At 41.6% G+C, this 21,703-nt stretch overlaps 1 non-coding gene across 1 annotated transcript; it reads right to left on the bottom strand.

Moving 5' to 3' along the window:
- Positions 1 to 543: 543 nt before the first annotated feature.
- Positions 544 to 742, bottom strand: LOC140916663 (U2 spliceosomal RNA). Its single transcript, XR_012160580.1, has one exon. It is a non-coding gene; the product is annotated as a U2 spliceosomal RNA (small nuclear RNA).
- Positions 743 to 21,703: the final 20,961 nt, after the last annotated feature.

The following is a 21,703-nucleotide window of genomic DNA, read 5'->3' as shown; positions in this document are numbered from 1 at the left end:
TACCCACCGGCCTCAGTTTTCAAAAGGGGCTGATAAGTTTGGGTATCCAACTTGACAAACTTCGGAGGATTTGGATTCTCAGCAAGTGGAGATCAGCACTTCTTTGAAAGCTGGGTCCCTTCCAATGTTCTTCAAGTTGAGAAACTGAGCCACCCCAAATCACCAGTAATTTTTGAAAATGTAAGCCCTAAAGTTGAATGTTGGGCCTAATCCTGTGAGCTGTGCCATACCAGCCTCATGGGACGCAGAGAGAGGCCAGCTTAGTGCATAAAGGAGAAAAAAAAATACCACCACATGGGACAAGGACAAAACAGTGCCACTCCCTGAAGCTGCACAGCCTGCAGAAGCTGTTCCAAGCCCAGTGCTGTAAAAAACCCTGCAGGGATCAGGGAGATGGATGGGTCCCAGAGGGTGTGTTAACAGAAAATGTACATGTGCTTAGTGGGAAGGAGGCCTCTTCTTCCCATGAGCTCTGCATAGGAGCTGATAATGGTAGAGTAACCTGCTCCATCATTACTGAAGAAGGGGTTCTGCACTATGACTTTTTGGTGCACCTTTCCTGGAGGTACTACAATACTAGGTCGATGTGTGGAATGGATGGAGCAAGCTCCTATTCCATCACCCTGTTCTAAAAATCCATTTAATATATAGTCCTCAGATAGAAGATGTATCAGATATTAAACAGATAATAACAGATACTACAGATCTTAACTGCAGGGTCCTCCCCCCTCCAAATAGAGATTGGTGGAGAGCTCAAGGCAGTCTCCCTGGCTGTGCTCCCTACCAGGGTTGTTCACTCAGGAAGAAGGATTCAGGCTATTAATCTACGTACAGACAGATTTTAGGCCAGTAGTTGTCCAAGAACCTTCCACTAGGGATCAAAACTCACAGAAGCATTAGAGTGATTTTTTCAAAGCATGAACAGAACCTCTGGCTAGACAGCACCATCACATGAGAACTCCGATGCATACCTCACTTCCCAAAGCCCTCTACCCTGGGATGGGAGGAAGCACAACTTAAAGAAGATCAGTCTTTTTTTATAGATACCTAGTGGGCTGAAAACAAGACTTATAATGGAAAGCTAGCATCAGTCTTAACTATGGAGTTACTAATGCTGAACTGTAATAAAAATCAGTGCCCAAAGACCACCTAAAACTAACCTGGCTCCTCCTATAGACACCAAGTCTGTCTGTTTAATTGAACTTACAGCCATTTGATCCCAAATTCAATTTGAATTTCATGTGCTCTGGGGATTTCGCAGAGAAACCTATTCAAGCTTTTATGGGCAAAACTCTGGAGAAGCATCACCAGCTCAGTCCACGAACGTGGGCAGCTTCCCAAATTTGTTTAGCACTTTGTGGCTCTAATTTATAGCTGAAAATCTTTCCCATTGATTGATCTAGGTCTCCATGCTTCCACAATATAGCCGCAATCTGCTTCCTGTTCTAATTTCATCAGGTTCTGCCTTTTAATAGAATTCTATAAAGGGCAACTATTCTATTTATCTCATGAAAATCTAACATTGTGCTACACTGCTGCAGAATTAAATGCCAGGCCATTTGGGGCACTCCATTATGGCTGCATTAGTTCATCATTACTGCAATTTATTTTTTCAGTTTAATCTCAGAGTAAAAGTCTTCCCCAAAAGTGGTAGGAGTGCAAAAATGGGACATAAGAGAATTACCCACCTTCCCCTGCCTCCCTCAAGGTAGCAGAGAGGGAAGAGAGGATAGGGAAATGGGTTCTTGAAGCCAGCACAGAGAGGAATGTAGGTGGTACAGCAAAGCTGCGGTGCGGTCTGTCATTTCCTTGCTACTGGCTGGCAAATCTCCCTGTAGTTCTTTCTCCTCTCTTCTACTCTTTCTAGTAGAGTTGGGCCTGCAGCCAAATTCCAGATCAGAACATCTCCACGGAAGCCTGAGAAAGTTCAGATCCAGAAGTAGCAGCTCACTCATCTTCTCTGATTAAGCCAAAGCAGAACCCCAGCTCTGAACATCCTCCCACACCTTTAGGCAACATTCAGCTTGGACTCAGCTCTGTTCTCTAACCCACCACCCTTCCCCACAGAGTGGAAGGCACAGCTGGAAGTGTTACAACAATGTAACTGTGAAGAAATGCTAGTGCTTTAATAATGGGCCTCTCAATTTGGAAGGGACAGGTCTCTCCTGTGCTAAGAGGACTGCATTGGGAAGATCCTTGCATTATGTGGAGATGCCCAAACTACTCTAGTAGGGAGCATGAGAGAGAAAATATTCCTATGGGCAGCAGATTAACCAGGGTTTCATGTTCACAGTCTGAGTCAGGGCATGCCTTATAAGGAGAACTGGTCACAGTTGCGAAAAATGTGGAACAAAACCAAATTTCAAAACCTTGACATCAGAATAAAAATGAGCCTGAGTTTTTTGAAAGAAAAAAAGAGAGAGACCCTGCCCTGACCCCACAATAGCCAGCTGCAATGTAGGGACCCCAGGTTCAAGTCCCTGCTAGGCCTGAGATGGAGTAGGGACTTGAGCATCATCTTCCCACATCCCAAGGGAGTGCCCTGATAACTGGGCTATTGCAGGGTGAGTCAGTCTCTCCTGTAGGAGCTGTTCCACTTTGTTTATGTAATGAAATATTAATTGGACGAGACAGAGAGAGGAGTGACTCTATAGGAACAACTGAATAGGGCACAGCAGGAATTTGAACCTCAGTCTCCTATGTCCCAGGTGAGTGCCCTAACCAGCAGGCTACTAGCTATGCCGGTATACAGGCTCACATTCTCTCACTGAGAGAATCCCATCACTGACCTGAGCAACAGTTGAAACAGTTTCAACAAGTTGGCTTTTTCTGACAAAAAGACACATTCAATCACAAAGTCCCCAACCAGCTCTATAAACTTAGGTTCATTGAACTACAGGAAGGAGGTGGGGTTCTTTAACCTGGAGAATATTTAATGGGAAGAGATCATCTAAGAGAGAAATCTATTTTAAGAGTGGAGATTAATTGAAAGCAGGTGGTTTAGTATCAACTCCTGATTCACACAATGGTAGGTGCCTGGAGTTGTGGTTTGGTACAGGCGTATAGCAGTCTAGCTTTCCTTCACCTACTCTGAGGGCCTGACACTCATCTCACTTTCTAAGTGAGATCAGATCATTTTCTTGGGTTAAGGGTCTGAATACTCAGCATGCCAATGTCTGAGTCCTTAACCTGCCTGGGTTAGAAATACATCCACTTGGGTTTGTCTACATTAGCTAGATTGATGGGCAGCGATTGATCCAGCAGGGGGTCGATTTATCGTGTCCAGTCTAGACGCAATAAATGACCGCTGAGCACTCTCCCGTCAACTCCACCACGGCGAGAGGCGCAGGCGGAGTCGATGGGAGAGCATCAGCCGTCGACTTACCGCAGTGAAGACACCACGGTAAGTATATCTAAGTACATCGACTTCAGCTACATTATTCACATAGCTGAAGTTGTGTAACTTAGATTGATCTCTCGCCCCGACCCCAGTGTTAGAAACACAAACATTTAAGTCAACAACAGAGAAATGAGGCACAAACACACAACAATCATCTGTTTTCAGTAGGGAAACCACCAGATATTAAGAGTTTATTTGGAAATCTTATCTATTTTTAAAGTATGTGTGGAGATATCTAACATAACATAGGTACCTAAATCCCACACACTCAATCAAAGCAGCACTCATGTTTCAGTTGGGTATTTGACTGTGTTTCTCATCACACTGTCCACTTATTGGAGGAGATCTGTATAACAGGACAGACACATGAAGTTGGTTCAAATTTGAACAACATAATCTATAGTATGAAACAATGTGCTGGATTATAATAAATTATAGAAAATTGTATTTAATTAGTATATTAATTTTAGAAAAGATCTAGTACTATGTCAAATATGATAATTAATGAGTGAAGTTGGACCAGTTCTTAGTTATTACAGACAAAGTTTTCAAACCTGGGTACTTAAAGTTGAAATGTAGATTTACAGCCTAACATCTAAATAAAGCTTCCCAATTTTCAGAAGTTCAAAGCGCCGCATTGACTTCATTGGCATTTGTGCAGCCATTCTTGGAAAATGTTAGCATTAAATACTTTGCTGCTGCCTCACATATCTGGCAATTTGGATAAAATACAACACCATGTGCCAAGTACATCAATTGCCAATGTGCCAAGGCACTGTTACCACTCCCTTGCCAGGGCAGAACTCAGCAAGGAAGTCCTGTACACAGGGCCGTGGGTTGTTTCCAAATGCAAAGAGTGAATCGCCTTTGTTTGCACTAAATTGATTTTAAATTACAGAGTCAATAAAACAGGAAAGGCCCAAAGTAATGTTACCATGAGAATATGTGTTGCCTCGATCATTCAGCAGCAATCCTGAGAACAAAATGGCTGCCGTTTCTGCACACTTTAAGCAAACTGATAAAAGCAAATTTTACAGTCGGGGGATATGAGGAAAGGTCCTCTCATGGCTCAGAAACTTTTAAAAGACAGGAAACAAAGGGCAGGAATACATGGTCAGTTTTGAGAAACCAGAGAAATAAATAGCAGGATCCTCCCAGGATCTGTACTGAGACCAGTTCTGTTCAAACAACTCATAAGTGATCTGGAAAAGGGGGTAAACAGGAAGGTGGCAAAATCTGCAGATGATAAAAAAGTTACTCAAGAGAGTTAAGTCCAAAGCAGTCTCCAAAGAGATACAAAGGGAACTCTCAAAACTGAGAGATTGGGCAACAAAATAGCAGATGAAATTCAATGCTGATAAATGTAAAGTAATGCACACCGGAAAAAATAACCATAACTGTACACACGAAGAGATGGGGTCTAAATTAGCTGTTGCCACTCAAGAAAGATCTTGGAGTCATTGTGGATACTCCTGTTTTGCAAGATTAAGTCTAAACAGATATTCTCGTAAAGACTTGAGACTTTCAAATTGCTCTTAAAGTAATTGTTTTGGTGCATTTGAAGCACTAAATTTTAGACCTAGACTTTGATTTTCCTCTGCTTACAGCAATCTTGAGGTACCATGTAATTGGCAGAGTTATCAGCTTTTTTGTTTTGCCTATATTGCTGGTTGTATGTCTGATGCTTAAGCACTGTTAGTCACCCCATTTTTGCTGATTTAATGCAAGTTATTCAGCAGTTATCCCAGAAAGGTAGAACATGAGACACACAATTCCTATTTCCCCCTTGATTTCTGAAAGAGCACAACATTCACTCCTTCCTCAAGTAGTCAGTCACTTACTCAGTCCACCCTCCCTATGTAGCTGGCATACACCCCCACACATATTTTTGTGTAAATCATTGCAATACCACAGAGCTCCCACAAGGGGGAACTTCACACTAGACCTAATTATTTATTTAAAATGTAACTACTCTTTTATCAAAGTCAAATCAACATCTATGGCTGGACAAATAAGGACATTTGGTGAGACTTAACTCACATGTATCCTTTTTTAAAAGCAAATATACTAAAAAATAAATAAATATTGCTTCTTATCTGATACAGAAATGTGAATTGTGCTGGAAAGCAGTTGGGCATACATTTACTTGTAGTTAAAAAAATTTAACAAATAAACATGTTTTTATATATTATTCATTAATCAGTGTTTAATATAGTTTTAAAACTTCTCTCTGAAAGCAAACTGCTTGGGCTGTATTTACGTAGCAAGTATAATTTCATCAGGAGTTCTCTCTCTCTAAACTACACAGAGTGCACCTAACAGAAGGTTTGATTTTCCAAGTCATTAGGCCTACTTATCTCAAATACGTGATCACTAGATTACCATGGGACTGGGAGTTAAAGGGAGGCTGGGTAGGTAGAATGGATTAATCCACTAACCTTCAACTCTGGTAATCTGAGGCCAAACCTGATTTAGGTTAGAAGTGAAAAGGAGTCGTCTCTCTTACCTTAGTCTCCAAACTGTAGGCAGATATCAAAATAATTGAAGGTCAGATCCTGCCAGCCTTACTTACATTAAGTAAGCCTTAGTTCTAGGGATACTCCCACTGAAATCAGTAAGCCTACTCTTAGAGCAAGTCTCTTCTCAGTCAAAGTAAGGCTGGAGGAATTTGGCCCGAAATCACCACACAACTGGCCACTCTGATATTACAACATCAATTCCAGTGGAAGACAGCTCAACATTCCAGTTGACCATTAAATTTTGCAGTATTGTATCACAGGTGAAGACTGTCAGTTTGGACAGAACTGACAAACTGCCTTATTATGGCAGTTTAGAGATGGCACCTTTGCAGATACCCTCAGCTCTAATTTTAGCAGTAGCAGTTTTTACCAAACACTCATATTTATTTCTCATCTCTCTCTCTCAGCAGGCCTGTGTGTGTATATATGTTTGCCTTGTTCCCAAAGGATCCATTTAGACGAGAGATTGATATACAGTGTGAATGCTGGGGGCTGTGTGTACTCTTTTGTCCAAATCCTTTGCCATTTGATCCATACATTCACTGCAACAGAGAGATAGATGGTATATTTTGAGCTGTCTAAGCATTACCCAGCTGGAAAGCCATACTTGGTCTCCTTTAAAACTTGCAGCAGCGTTTCCTTTCATTCTTCATTCCCTATAAATTGAGGTGCCGTAAAAGTCACCACACTGCAAAATTCACTGGTTGCCATGAAATTACTGATCTCAAAGCATTCTGGTATGAACCATAATGCATACTGATTCCGCTCCCTGAGGAAGGGGGCATGAAAGAGGCCTTTAGGAAAAATTATTCTGTCCCTTAAGTGATAGTACTGCTTTCCTAAAGAAGCTTTAGATGCTGTTCAGAAGTTAGTTGGTCATAGAAGTTAGTTTTTAGAGGGTTTTTCCCCATGGCATTTTATGCTATTATTGGTAATGTATTTAGCTCATTCATACTAACTCATGATAAGTGAAGTTTTACCTTTTTTGCTAGAAGTAACCCATAAAGCCTGCCATTTTCCACACTGACCCACAGGGGTTCAGATTTGGAGGCAGTCCTACAATTGTGTCCTTTACACCTGCTGCATGAGACTTACAGCAGCTTAGCCTCATTTAGATTGAATTAGGCCTCCTCAGAATTTGGATCAGTATGGGCAGACCTATTCACATCTGAGGAAAACATATGTGCCTTTGCACCCACTCAGCGAGTCTAGAGTCAGGCAGTTTTCTGGTCAGATGTGTTCTCAAGAAGTGGAAATGCTGTGGTAATTATTTATCTCTGTTCCTACTCATTAATGAATAAATATCTATTTTCTGTTGCCCTATGGGTCTGATTTTTAAGAGAGACTTTACTTAGCTTCCAGTTTGTAGGTACTGTACTTGTGATATTTACCTCAAGTTTATCCAAACCCAGGATTTTAAATGACTCCTGTCTCATGACCCTCTACCATTCCTATGGAGTGTGCTTCACTGCCCCCAAAAGAAGCTTGTAGCAGCACTGGTCTTTTTCCTGCTCCTCTCAAATTTGGTACCTATGTGGCTTCCCAGATACAGATGCCTCAGACTGTAGAGGACTTGTAAGCTTTAACTAGTCTGAGACTTCCAAGACTGTTGTGCCTTTTAGGGTACCATTCTTGGGGAATACTCTAGACAGCAGCAGCAGATTGCCAGTATCCAATAAAAGGCAAAGATGAAGGAATTTGAATAACTTTCCCCAATTTCAGTCCAGTTTAGATTTGGTTCTAGTTTAAGGTGGCTGAAGCCCCATGGTGTTCACACACACAAACACACCCCACCACCCTTCTACTGCTAACGTTTTTTTTCCTTAAAACTTTTTATCTTCTCTTCTGAATGAGAAATATTCACAATCACTGTTTTTTTCTTAGGAATGTCATTTCCCATTCTCCATGGAGATTTTTTGGTCACAGTGGTGCTATATTCCATTTCAATAGGTGGAACAGTGAAGTCAGTACAAATTTGACCTGAGTAAGCACTGAAGGATTTGGGCCAGTTGGCCAACTCATACATCCCTTCTTACAGGCACAGATCAGGCCTTGTTACATAGGGGGCAGGACACAGAGCCCACACAGAGTTCATTCCTGCTGCACACTACAAAGCTGTGGATGAATCCTTCCATGTCACAGTATACAGACACAGATTCCCCCCATCATTTCCCTGTGGAGAAAGATCAGAATATACTGCATGTGAGGGACCCTGAAGTTGTAGTAGTGGCATTAAGCTACACTGACTGTCCACCCAACTGCTAATTTACCCAAGCAGTGTCCAGAACAAAGATTTGCCCCAATAAAGCCACACCAACATACATTACACAGCCCCAAATTCCAGATCTATCAAGTTAAATATTTACTAATATTGCTGTGACTAGCAAATCTTTTACAGTAACAATACGAGAGTGGGGCTGGCATGTTTAAATCAATACATGATTTCCTAAAATATACCCTGCTAGTGTGGAGCTTTTAGCTCCCCTGAGGAAAGTGGTTTCTAAAAATGACTCAAGCTATCAGATTTAAAATTTGTTTATTTATTTGGTTTGGTAAACACTGGCCAATCATTCATGCAAGCATCTGAATAAAGGAGTCCAATAGAACAGCATCAGATGGAGTCTATCACCATTATCTCCCTCCCATGCAGTCTCTGACCCACATTAATTTTGATGTGGCAGTGATGACCATGACAGAGTGAGGCAGTCTCTTGATTTCATTTCTACAGAGTCATGGAACAGAAGGTAAGAGCCCAACTTAAAACTTACATAGCCTGAATGCTATTTTTGAGAAACTTGGCACACAAAATTCAGGTCATTTCCTGGCAAAGAGTTTTACACTCTGCAGTTAGCTTTTTCCTTGGAGTTATTTAAAAAAAAGTTTTCTTGTTATATATTTACAGTGTTCTGCATTTGTGTTAGAGGGCATTTGTGTCAGACAAGAGGGTAGGCCAGATCCCCCACTAGTTTAAATCAGCATAACTTCAGTACAGCTATATCAATTTACAACAGCTGAAGGATCTTGACACATATTCAAAGTTTGAGCTACAGAAGCCTTAATATACCTCAGTGCAATTGCAACAATTCTTTGGGAAGGAATTTAACTTCAGTTGTGTTGAATAAGAGCGATGTAACCCTCTTTCTATAGGTTTCATAAGATCCTGTTTTATTATCTAATGACAGGAGGTTGCAGTAACACAAAATGGACTTAAACTGTAAACCAGAGGAGCCCTACACATCAGCAATCACAGCTTACTTATGTGCTTTTGCACTAATTTGTACTATCTGAAATGGAACGGTCTGTTCTGAGGTAAGGAAGTCTGATTAGCTGCCTTTGGTTTAACAGGTATTCTATAGAATATGGTCAAAAGAGGTGGAAAAAGTTATTCTGAGATGTGTCACCACAGTAAGACAAGTACAAACAAAGTAACCATTTGGCCATTAATGTGCATCTTATTGTTCAGTTGTTTAAAGTCCAATACAGGGTTGTCTTAAGAATTCCACACAATAGGGCTTTCATCACTTCTCTCTGGAAAAGATTCCACAATCTGAAATCTCACTCACACGAAGTTCATTTTTATCTTCTAGGGTTCATTATTTCTAGTTATTCCATTATTTATTCCTCTCCACTGGCACTTCAAGTATTTGCAGGCTGCCTCCTTAAGTATTTGCAGGCTTACTCACTTAGTTAAGCTAACTATTCATGTTTAGCTCTTTTAATTTTTCCTCCTATGTCAAAACCTCCAGCTGTCTGATCATTTGTCACTCTTCTCTGAATTCTCTCTTATGCGCCTACAACTTCTTGCAGTTGGTCTATAGAATCACCCTGGAGACATGGAATCCTTTAAAATACATGTTAGTTTTCTGATGCCTACATGTGATTCTCCCCTCATGGCTAGTTCTTTTTGCACATGTCCTCCTTTAATATTAAGGCCTCCAATTTTCATTTCAAAACAAACACTCAAAAAATAAATTAGATATGGTCACAGACATTACTGTGCTTTCAAATAATAAATCAGCAGTATCTGAACTAGAATCTGGATAAAAATTTACTGACCTCTTTCCATACTGTTTCCTCTATCTCAACATCGCATTTAATAATGAAGGATTAGCGTTCCTTTAATTTTAAACAAAAGCAAGAGCATAATATAAGCGATTTAATTTCAACATGTTTACTTAGAAGCATTATTAAAAGTTTTCCTGGTTAGTATCTGGGAATGTACAATCTCACTTGTTGCCATGATCTTGGCCCACAATAATCGTATCAGGTCACGAAGTTCAAGAATGAATGTGGTGACAAGAGGTTAGGTTGCATAAGGAATAGAGTAGTAAATACGACGAGTAATATTATAAAGCCTTTATGTAAATAAATGGTGGGGCCTCATCTGGAACACTGTGTACAGTACTGGTTGTCCTAGCTCAAAAAGGATATTGAAGAACTATAAGGGGGGTCAGCAGACAAGGGCAAAGACAATGACCAAGCACCTGGAAGAATTCTCCTATGAGGATTGATTGGAAAAGATTGGATTTTTTAAAAAAGCCTTAGAAAGGAGACTAAAGAAGAGTCCATACATAATGAATGGTATAGAGAAGATAAATCAGGAGCTGTTCTCCCTGTCTCAAACACACAAGAACAAGCAGACATTCAAAGTGGAAAATTAAAAAAAAAAAAAAAATTTCACATAATGTGTAGGCAGACTGCAGAACTCACGGCATTTATATGGATATCAAGAATTAATTATAAAGAATGTTAATTAATAACATTATTGTGGAAGAGAGATTAAACTTCATGCTTCAGGATTTATCTTGATTTCTAGTAGTTGGCGATTGGCATGAGAGCTCATGTAAGGGGGCAGATTATTCCTCATTTACCTACTGCAAAGTTCTTATACCTTCCTCTGAAACACCCAATACTGAACACTGAGAGACAGGATACTGGATTAGATGGGCATTGAGTTTGCTCCAGTATGGCTGTTACTAAGTTGTTACAGTCACAGAGCTGTGAAAGGTTTCAGAGTAGCAGCTGTGTTAGTCTGTATTCGCAAAAAGAAAAGGAGTACTAGTGGCACCTTAGAGACTAACCAATTTATTTGAGCATAAGCTTTCGTGAGCTACAGCTCACTTCATTGGATGCATCCGATGAAGTGAGCTGTAGCTCACGAAAGCTTATGCTCAAATAAATTGGTTAGTCTCTAAGGTGCCACTAGTACTCCTTTTCTTAGAGCTGTGAAAATGATGCATTTTGCCAGCAGTTCTGAAAAATTGGGGAAAAATTCGTTTTGGGTTGAAGAAAATGTTCAGTTTCAATTTTGACCATTTTAAGGTTGATAAATAAAAATTAAAAAAAGACATTTTGAAGAAGAGTTGTTGCAAATTGGAAAAATCCAAATGTTCCATTTAAAAAAAACATCAAAAAACTACACTTTTATTTTCACTAGGGTTGTTTTTTTAATATAATTTTGTTCAAATGAAAACAATTTGGTGAAAGAGACAAAAATTTGTGAAATGTTTTGGTGTTGCTGAAACTGCATTTTTCATCAAAAAAGTTTGGGCCAAAATATTTTACTCTAGTTAGCAGTCCTATAAGAGTTGAGAGGTTACTAAATGATCAGGTATTATCGCAATGGATGTGGTCCAAAAACCTAGATGAATAAAATACAAGCTTCTGCTCTTACCAAAGTTGTTCCATTTTGTTTGCAGTCCTTGTCGACCCTCACTTGCCTAGAAATTGGAAATGTCCTAAACTCAAACCTTTTATGCAGAACCCCGATTTGTCGACAGGGAAACAAGTACATCATCATCATTACAAACCCCACTCCAGAACTTTCGTGCTTCATATAAAATATCTTCCCAGCAATGTCACAGGAAACCCCACTCAGAAATCCAGGTTCTGGTGGAACATAAATTAATTCCAGAGCCCACAATCTCTCACCCAGAATGCCTTGTTGCCAGCAGAAAGGTGATATTAGCTCAAGTACTTTGGATTTCAGCTACTGTGATCTCACACAAACAGAGGCAGTCGCCCAAATAGCTGGGGCTCAAACCATTTTAAAAAGGGATCTCAAACTGGGCACCCAGGAACTGAAGCAACGCAAGCACAATAACTTAACCTTCACCCAGCAAATCAACTGGTAGTCAGTGCCAATCACATAGCAAGGGGGAGAGATTCTCCACTGTCAACAGAACATTACAGTGCATTTCATTTTGGCCAGCTACCTCTGACAGCACTACTGCCTTCCCTGGATCCTCAGAGGGTTCAGTTTGCTGGTGACTGAAATAGCTTAAGTGCAGGAGAGATTCATTTTAAAGCATTTTTTCCCAGGGTCAGAGTACTGGCTGGATTGTGTCCCAGCGGCATACAGCATGACTACAAAGAGCAAAAGGCACACAGCAAATAGATACAGGCACAGCCTGGCACCATGTGTATCACCTCAGTGCTCTGGTCATGGACTTTATGATCACTTACAACGGGCTATGCAACTGATAGCAATGTTTATCTTGCACACAAGGCTACGTGAGTCCATGTGATTTCACTAACGGAATAATTTGGATGCAGCAGAAAAGCTTCATGCTGGTCTGGGTCTTGTTACGAAGTTCTGGAGAGGAGCTGTGGAGAGGACAAAAAGGCCAGGGTGTTGAAGGTGGTGGTCTAGAATGAATCAGAATAATATCGGGTAGTTGTGTGTGCAATTTGTGGCAATAATAGAGCATAATAATCAAGGCAGTAATCACAAGCCACCACTTGCCTAGCTGCTTTCATATGGCAGTTTTCTGTAAGTATCCCAACAGAGGAGAACTTTAGGGAGGGATTTGTATAAGGACAAGGTGCTACTTCTAGATTGTTAATTTAGGACTCTAAGTAGATTCTTGTATTTTGCTTAAAGAGTCTTTAGCTTGAGTGATGTGGAGTCTCCAGATAAGAAAAAAATTCACCACCTAGTCTGGGACCAGGGCCAGATCCTCAGCTGGTATAAACATTCATAGCTCCATTGGCTATCAGTTTACACCAGCTGAGGGTCTATGCCATATATTTTTGGAGAAGGGGACAACATAGGCTTCCTCACCACCTTAGAGAGTCAGTTTAATCTGTGCAGAGAGGATGTAAAGTACTACCCTTCTGATTTACCACCATCTCACAATGCTTTGCATTGGTGTAAGTGATGACAAAGTGCAGGGCAGTGAAGAACAAGGGCTGCAGCAAGCACTCTAAGGTTTAGTTATACCCACCCTTCTGTTATCTCACACTGACCCCTTCACCCATTAACCTCATTTGCCTCCATTGGAGCTCATGGAGTTCTGCTGCCACCATTTCATCACAATCTCTGTTCACCTCAGCGTGAGTTAATTTATACGGATTACATGGGTCAAACAAGCAGCAAGATTCTAACGTGCCCGTGATCAAGCAGGAAGTGAGAAAGACCCTTGCTAAAAAGACAACCTAAATGAACACCAAAACTGTGAATCACAAACCAAAACGTTCCAATCATCGTGCCATAGGACCTGTTGGCCAAGAGTTAGTTCTGCAGCTAGATTAACTAAATTTGATGAACCTACCTGGGAAAAGGAGCTCTCAAATAGTATTGGAGGCAGAATAATTTTTAAAGAGTGAAGAGCAATGCAAAGAGTCAGAAGGATTTGGATTATTTTAGCTCCCTTATGCTACAATTAAATGCACAGAGTTTTGTTGCGCTGATAGTCCAGTTCATTTTCCTTGGTGGACATACCAAGCACTGAATAAATAGATCAATATAGGTCTTTGGACAATTTAAATCACAGCAGAACAGGTGAATTTTGTTTCCTTGTTTGCTTTATAACTTTGAAATCATCTTTGACCTGCAATAAAATCCCTGAAGGATGCATACGACAGCAGTTCTAGGTACGTTGTCACACAGTGCATGCTCCGAGGGATCACTGACACAGCAAGCATTTGACAGGCTTCTCAGTTAATGTTCTTATGAAAACAAATAGGTGAAGCAAGTGAGAGGTTCTTGAACTTCTCAGTATTTCTGCTGAGTGACCTGACACCAAGTGATTTATCAGTCACGGTCTCATGCCTCCAATATTTCTGCTAGCAACTATTTTCCACATTTACACTGAGATTTAATACATTTAAATAAATTAACTTAAAGTGCTGCATTGATAAATGCCACAGGAAAATTATAGTAAAACATGAATTTACTTTGAACTGAACAGCCCATTCATCAGTTTGAGTTTGTGGGGAGGAAAAAATCTATCTACCCTAAAGTGCCATTCAGTTCTACAGGTAAAGTCGCAGAATGCAGGAAATGCAAATCTTAAGATTTTTTTCCAGTGATGTCAACTTAGTTGTGGGCCTGTTCTCATTTACACTATTTTTTTCACCTGTGAAACTACATCAATAGGTCCTGAGAGGAGGAGTAACTTTGTTGACACATTTCACAAGAACTGCGTCGTCCCCTGACTGCATGGGGGATAAAGTGACTAGCAATGCTGTTATAGTGACATAAAACTGCTGAGAGGAGGAGAGAGAGAGAAGAGATAGCGCTGCAATATCACCTAACCTCCATACAAAACTGCAAAAGGCCCTTTTTTTTTTTTTTTTTTTTTTTTTAGGAGCACTGCATGCATCGCCTCACACTCTGACTGTGCCCGTCATTTTTGATGGTGCTCACTTCTAGAGCTGGGTCAGCCAGCTCATAGGAGAGCTGGGGATGCCTTTGCAAGTCTACAGCTCCACTCTGAGATAGGCATTTAACCACCAGAGACCTGGGTTTCAGTTTCCGTTGGTGGCTACTGCTGGAACCTGGGAGTGAACCCATCTGTTTTACATATCTCTAGATGAGCAGGAGGAGGTAGACCAAACCAGTATCCATGCACAGGGTTACATTTCCTCCTGCATTGCCTGCCCTCCCTCTTTGCCAAATCTCCCTTTTGAAAATAAGGCCACCTCCCCTACACTTATATATTATATATATATACACACATACACACACACACCTCCTCTGTGTATATAAATCTCCCCACTGTATTTTCCACGGTATGCATCCGATGAAGTGAGCTGTAGCTCACGAAAGCTCATGCTCAAATAAATTGGTTAGTCTCTAAGGTGCCACAAGTACTCCTTTTCTTTTTGCGGATACAGACTAACACGGCTGCTACTCTGAAACCTCCCCTAAGAAGAAAGTCTACAGGAGCAGAAAGGGAGAACAATCTTCTCAACTTAGTGAGATGCTTACAATGCTCATTTCTATGCAAATTTCCAGAATGCTACACTAGCTCACAGCTATTTCAGACAAGTGCCCAAGGCATAAGAACAAAGCCCATTCTACTTGGGTATTCACAGTCAGCTGCCTTTGTGCTTTGTCTATAGCCCCTGCGCAATTACGTACTTTCCCTACAATTGGCAGAAGCACAAGAACAGGCTGATGCTTCCTTCAGTGAAAAGTTTCCATTAGGCTGGGAACAGATAGAATTGGCACTGCTGGCTGGAGAAACAGTGAGTCAGAAAATACATCATCTGTTACTTAAGAGCATGAAGTGGGAAACTAATGAGTGTCACTGTTAATCTTGACGCATGGGTTTGCCCATCAATTAGAGTTCAGGTGTGAAGGCTGCTTGGTAGCAAGTTCTGTATTTGCAGCTAAATATTTGTGTAGCCCCTGGATGTGACGCCAGGCATTTGACTTGCATTTGTAACTTGTGGGAATTTGTTCTACTGAAGTCACCTAAAGGAGCTTGCTAAACCAGTGAGATCAGACTGGAAATCTAATTTAAGGATTGTGAAGTATGCAGTAGCAAAACCACCCATTCTTTAGAGAAACAGGCAGCCACAGAGAAAATGCCATGGCCAGTAGCAAAGATCTGGGGTTGGATTATGCCTTGGCCCTTATGTGGGTACACAGACATGTGCAAAAAACAGCTTCTACTAAATGTCCTGCTTCTTAGTGGAAAGGCCCCATCCCTGCACTCAAGGGAGCACAGGTTTTTCACCCTTGAGGTACAACCCATGCCAAAGGTGGAGCTGAAACCAGATCCTTCTCCACTTGTCCCACCCTGACGAACAGACCAGGTGAAGAAAGGGGAGCACTGAGCCACATCCTGACCTACCCCTGGAAGCGCTGGGAAGCTCCTTGTGGGGTGGTGCCGCTCCTCACTTAACCCTCATACAGGATTGTGTACAGAATACCCTATTTCGCCGTTTCACTGGTTGCTCTACTTACTGCTGGATGGCACTGCCTCTTGGCGGTTCTGGGGATTAGCTCAGTCAGGCTAATGCTCCTTCCAGTGGTTACACCCTCCCAGTTTCTCCTCTGTACCTCCTCTCTCGCTCTCAGGGGCCAGAGTTGTCCTCTTCATGGCTCCATTCAGGTCACGGTTGTGATTTCCCCTCCTGGGGGGCAGAGGGGAGCATATCAAGGTTCCTGCTCTCCAGCAGTCCCAGGCAGTTTTCTACTTCACAGTGCCACTCCCACAACGGCTGGCAGAGGAACCCAGGCCCACCCGCTATTCTAGGTTCTGGCTCAGGGACCCTCTACACAGCAGCTAAGGTCCATTCCCTGCACCTTTCTGCCTTTCCCTGTATCACTTCCATACCTCCTGGCATTCCCCATTCCTCTGGGTTTGCCAGTCTCTTCTATCCCTTCTCCCAGGGAGTAACTTTAAGCAACTTCCAAGCACTTCTCCATCTTCCCAGGAAGAGGCTGCTTCTCTCTAATTAGCTGCATCCAGCCTAAACCTCCTCCATTTGCAGCCTAATTAGCTGATTGGGTCCACCTAGCCCAATTCAGCTCTTGCAGGGCCAGTGTGTGGAGCACACCCCATCTCCAGCCAGTAATGACAGAAAAACCTACACAGTATTTTTGGCATTAGGAGTCCTTTAAATGCAGTAACAGAGATGGAATAGCACCAGTAAAATAAACTCCACCCTAAACATCCTGTCTTCTCATTAAACTACAGTATAGTGACTGTTCAATCAGAATGCTAAAGTGTTTTCATATGATTTATATTTTACTGACTGATGAGATGAGAACACTATCACATATATCCATAGCAAATCAGACTTAGAGAGAGGGACGGGGTGACTCATGCTGAATAATAAAGGAGCTGAGCTGCAATGCAATAATTTAAAGAAAAGCTTTCAACATGGATCCTCCCAGAGGGCTTTGTTGAGTCCTCAGCGCTAAGACTATATGGGCCAAATTCAGCTATATTATAACTCCAACTTCAGTAGTTACACCAAGGATGAATTTAGTCCAGCTGGCTTCTGTCACTCCTGCCTCACTATTATATTCCAAGTAGTAACTTAAAAGTCTCAAGAGGTACTAAGCCAATCAGGTTTCCATCTCCCCTAACATACTGTATGCAAACAAGAGAGTTCCGCAGCGGATTCAGAATGGCCATGCTGATTTGTGTCTTGGCTATCATTTACTCACATGCTGCTGCTGGAGAGCAAAGATTTATCCTTTCCAAACAAATCCTCTCCAATTGTCCTTACAGCTGGAGAGTAACTTAAACAGTGCAGTGAAACTTACCAGCAAATGAATGCACTTTGTCAGGGGGTTTGAACTGGGGATCAAAATGAAATCTGCTACAGACCAAATCCCGCTATTGCTACCATTTGTTTTCATAAAGTCCTTGCACTAGTACTGTCCCTGAGTCTGACACAGGATCTGCATGTGCGGATCTTTGCACCTGGCAAGAACTCCAGAATCACCTCCACAGTCAGTGCACCGCACAGGAAGTGGATAGGTCTGCATAGTCTAAGAAGCAGTCAAACAACAAATCAAATGAAATAACCTGCTAACCATTGTACTGCTCATTATAACAGGACCCAGATAGGAGACGTCTCTCATTCCTCCTCACTTTTCAAGATGGCCCCTTCACCACAGCAAGTTGAAAACTAAACTCGATTAGTTGCTAGAGAGGGCCATTTATACTTTAGTTTAGAATTAAACAGTTCTGTGACAATTCTGGTTTTGGTCATGCAAAGCTGTAAGTGTAGATAGGGCCAGTAATCAGCACCTACAAGTGGGATACACACACAAAAAGATGTAGCTTTCAAAATATGTAGCTCACTCCAAGGCACCTCATTCCTCACCATGATCCCACAGTGTGCATAGAGGGGACCTCCTATCTAAAGTGGGAATTCAGTTGGAAGTAAAAAGTGATATTTCCCACACCTTTCAAGGTCTTAGGTGCAGGAAAGATTTGGATTCTCTATTCTGACTAGTATAACTTCACCATATCTATCAAAGCAACAGGCTGTGGTATTTGATTTTCTTTACAGACACCATTCTAGAGGTACCTGACTAGGTGTTTGGCTTTATAAAACTAACCCACATGAAAGAAAATTATTTTAGAAAGCTAATCCCAAAGGGCCTACAAATGGAATAAAACCTGAATTTGTTTCTCCCTCTCAAAGTTACCCTATGCAATCTAGCTTCCTAGTCCACTTTTAAGCGTTATAATAACAACTGTTACCTTGTGGCTAGTCCCCTATGCATAGAATAACTGCTAAGATGTTTTTTTCAAAGCTTCGTCCCCGGTGATGCTATAAAGAAGAGAAATTATGCTGCAGTCAGAACCTTCTTAATGAGACTGCTCTCACCAAATAATTAAAGCTATAGTTTTCCCCCACCAAGTGAGAGCTAGCTCAGTGTTGTAATCAATGGATTAAAGTACTTTTGAACCTAACATTTCAGACCTGGGATTAACACCACTTCTAGTTGTTTTTTCACAGAGAACCCAAGTCTCCACATATTTATGCTTATGTAAATCTGAAGTAACTCTGTTGAAGTCTATGGAGTTAAGTTACTTTTGAAGTGGTGTCAAGGAGAGAAGAATCAGGCTCACTATATTTAATCTTTGCCAAGTTGCTCTCAGCTGATTCATTTGATAATACTATTTCCCCAACAACATAGCCTGGAAAGGCAAGAATTAATATATAGGGTTTCCATATGTTACTGGTGTACAACTGATATCTATCCACCCATGGAGGTACTCAGGTAGCACCCCTAACCATAGTATCTAAGTGCTGTATACATTAGCAAAATAGGTTTCATCTCCATCATGAACATGTGTTTTAGGAATGGTAGGAATAACTGCTGGCAGCTGTCATTGTGAGCAGTCACCATTTCAGGATCTCAGAAGAGGGGTATCACCTATTACTACTGTAATTTTCAGTGTCTCTGTTAGCGGTAGGCTTTGTATCAGCTGGGGATTGTGCCCTTGTGTTGTTTTCAAGCCACACTGCAGCCCATGTGATGCTCCATCTTTACATGGCATGACAACAATCCAGCTTTCTTCATGGACAGCACTGGAGCTCACCATGATGTGCCGTATGATAAACATAGAATCTACCCATCTGCCACAGAGAGCAAGTCTGCAAGACTCGGCAGGTTCAACTCGGCAGTACTGCCAGCCTCTGTGATTTTTGTTTGGAAGTGCTGCCTCTGACTCCTGCTGAATTGGCAATGCTAACTGTGCTGTCAGTCATCCCTTTCATTCTCTCCCTTCTGCTACAAACAATGGTTTGTCACTCTGCCAGTCCTCCGCTATTATTCCACCCGATGCCACAGTGGCTCCTGCTTATTGCTTGTCCTGTAACTCAATTTATTTGTCAGAATGGGGAGATCAGCTGAGCAAGCTGGCCTGCCTTATTCTCAGGGTATGAGCAGGAACTGTTGATCAGAAAACTTTCTACTTCTGACATGCCACATCTGTTTTTGCTCAGCACAGTGACCAGACTGCAGAACGTGAGCATTGCTTTACAAGCAGGCTGCTTCCTCCAATACCCATCGATTCTTTCCAAACAGCCCATGTGACCTCTGGTCTCATGGTTCAAGAAGGATCTTGATAATTGGAGAGGGTTCAGAGAAGAGCCATGAGAATGATTAAAGGGTTAGAAAACATGCCTTATAGTGATATACTCGAGGACCTCAATCTATTTAGCTTAACAAAGTGAAGATTAAGGGGTGACTTGATTCCCATCTATAAGTACCTACTTATATATAAATGTTTAATATAATGTTTATAAATGTTTAATAATGGGCGCTTCAGTCTAGCCGATAAAGGTAGAACATGATCCAGTGGCTGGAAGTAGAACCTAGACAAATTCAGACTGGAAATAAGGAGTAATTTTTTAACAGTGAGAATAATTAAACTTTGGAACAATTTACCAAGGATTATGGTGGATTCTCCGTCAGTGGTAACTTTTTAACCAAGACTGGATGTTTTTCTAAAAGATATGCTGGAAGTTCTATGGCCTGTGTAATACAGGTGGTCAGACTAGATGATCATAATGGTCGCTTTTGGTTTTGGAATCTATGAATGATCACATCCCGAGAGCCCCACTTCTTGGAGTGATAAAAACTCTAAGATCTGTTCCATACACAGCCATTCCCTGTCCAAATGTAGTGTATTATTTGAACATTTCAGGAAGTATTTATTGCTTTGAATCAGGGAGCCAGAGTTAAAAGCAGATCAGTGGCCAAAGAAGTGCTACTGAAAGTCAGAGGAAGGCAACCAACAAATAGGAAGCAGACTGGTTGCTTTTTTGGTTTCATTTTATCCTTTGTTATTTTTCTGGCTCTGCACTATCCTTTCTGGGCTAATTTCCCACCCTCCGCCCCCGAGCAGCAGCCATCTGTCAATACCACCAGCCCTGCCATGTCTCCCATAATGATATACTTGCCCTTTGATGGACTCACCTGCCAATTCCCTACAGTCACCAACCCATCTGCCTGCTTTTGAAATAGCTTCAGGCAGGCCTTACATTGTGTTTGTCCAGGGTCTTGACTGAGAGTCTCTCCCGCTGTTGCCCCCATTACATTGGATAAGCTCTACAGCATCCTGTCAGGCCACGTCTGCAGTGGGGAAATGTGTTTAATATATTTTCTAACATGACATTAAACAACTTAGCAGCCAATGTTATATGGCTGCGGTTAAACTTAGGAGGCGGCCCAGGGTTAATCAGCTAACATGTTTTTAAATATGACAGTCCTCGATCACACTAAGCCCAAACCTATGGTGTGTTAGAACATGTATTCATGCACTTTAACTAACACACTGCACTTTCCCCAGTGTAGATAAGGCATCCTCTTTTTCTGGAAAGGCAAAGCCTGTTAGAAAGGGAGGAGCAGATTGGATCACAAACCCAATGGCTGGAAGGCATTGGGGCAAGGCCTCCATGAAGGTCCATTTTATCTTCTAAGTTTCTCAGGGCAGGGACTATTGCCTGTGTTTGTAGGACCCTAGCACAATAGGATCCCAATCCTCATCAGGGCCTGTAGGCTTATAAAGAACCTGTGATATCTCTGCAGACCACAGCTGCCTGGAGGAAAAGAGAAGTTATTTATATGGTAGATGTGTGAGAGAAATATCTGATTTTTCTGGGACGTAAGTAAAAAGATACACATTTTCCCAGCGTGCACAGAAAGCAGGTGACTAGAACTGAGTAACATGTTTCTATCGCGTCTCCTAGATACTGTGGTGACTTGTGCTCTATAAATACCTTAGATATAATCTGTCTTTGTGCAGTGCCAGTTACTGAGCCAGACGCAATTATATGTCTGAGAATCTCTATGCATTGGCATGCCAAATGCTCTTCAGAATCCAACACACAGTTACCCAAGTCTTTGAAAATAAAGCAACCTGTACTTGGTTGTTTGCAAAAATGTACGGTTATTACACACTGAGGCAAATTTTCAGAAGTCTGACGCCCACTCTCCAAGCAGATTTTCCAAAGCGTTCACATCTCACTTAGGTGCCAGATTTTCTAAAGGAGCTCAGCACGTTGGGGGTTGAAC

Source organism: Lepidochelys kempii, chromosome 8, assembly GCF_965140265.1.
Source record: "Lepidochelys kempii isolate rLepKem1 chromosome 8, rLepKem1.hap2, whole genome shotgun sequence".
Taxonomy (NCBI): Eukaryota; Metazoa; Chordata; order Testudines; family Cheloniidae; genus Lepidochelys; species Lepidochelys kempii.
The sequence above is the reverse complement of the archived record's forward strand: the minus strand, read 5'-3'. Positions and strand labels throughout refer to the sequence as shown.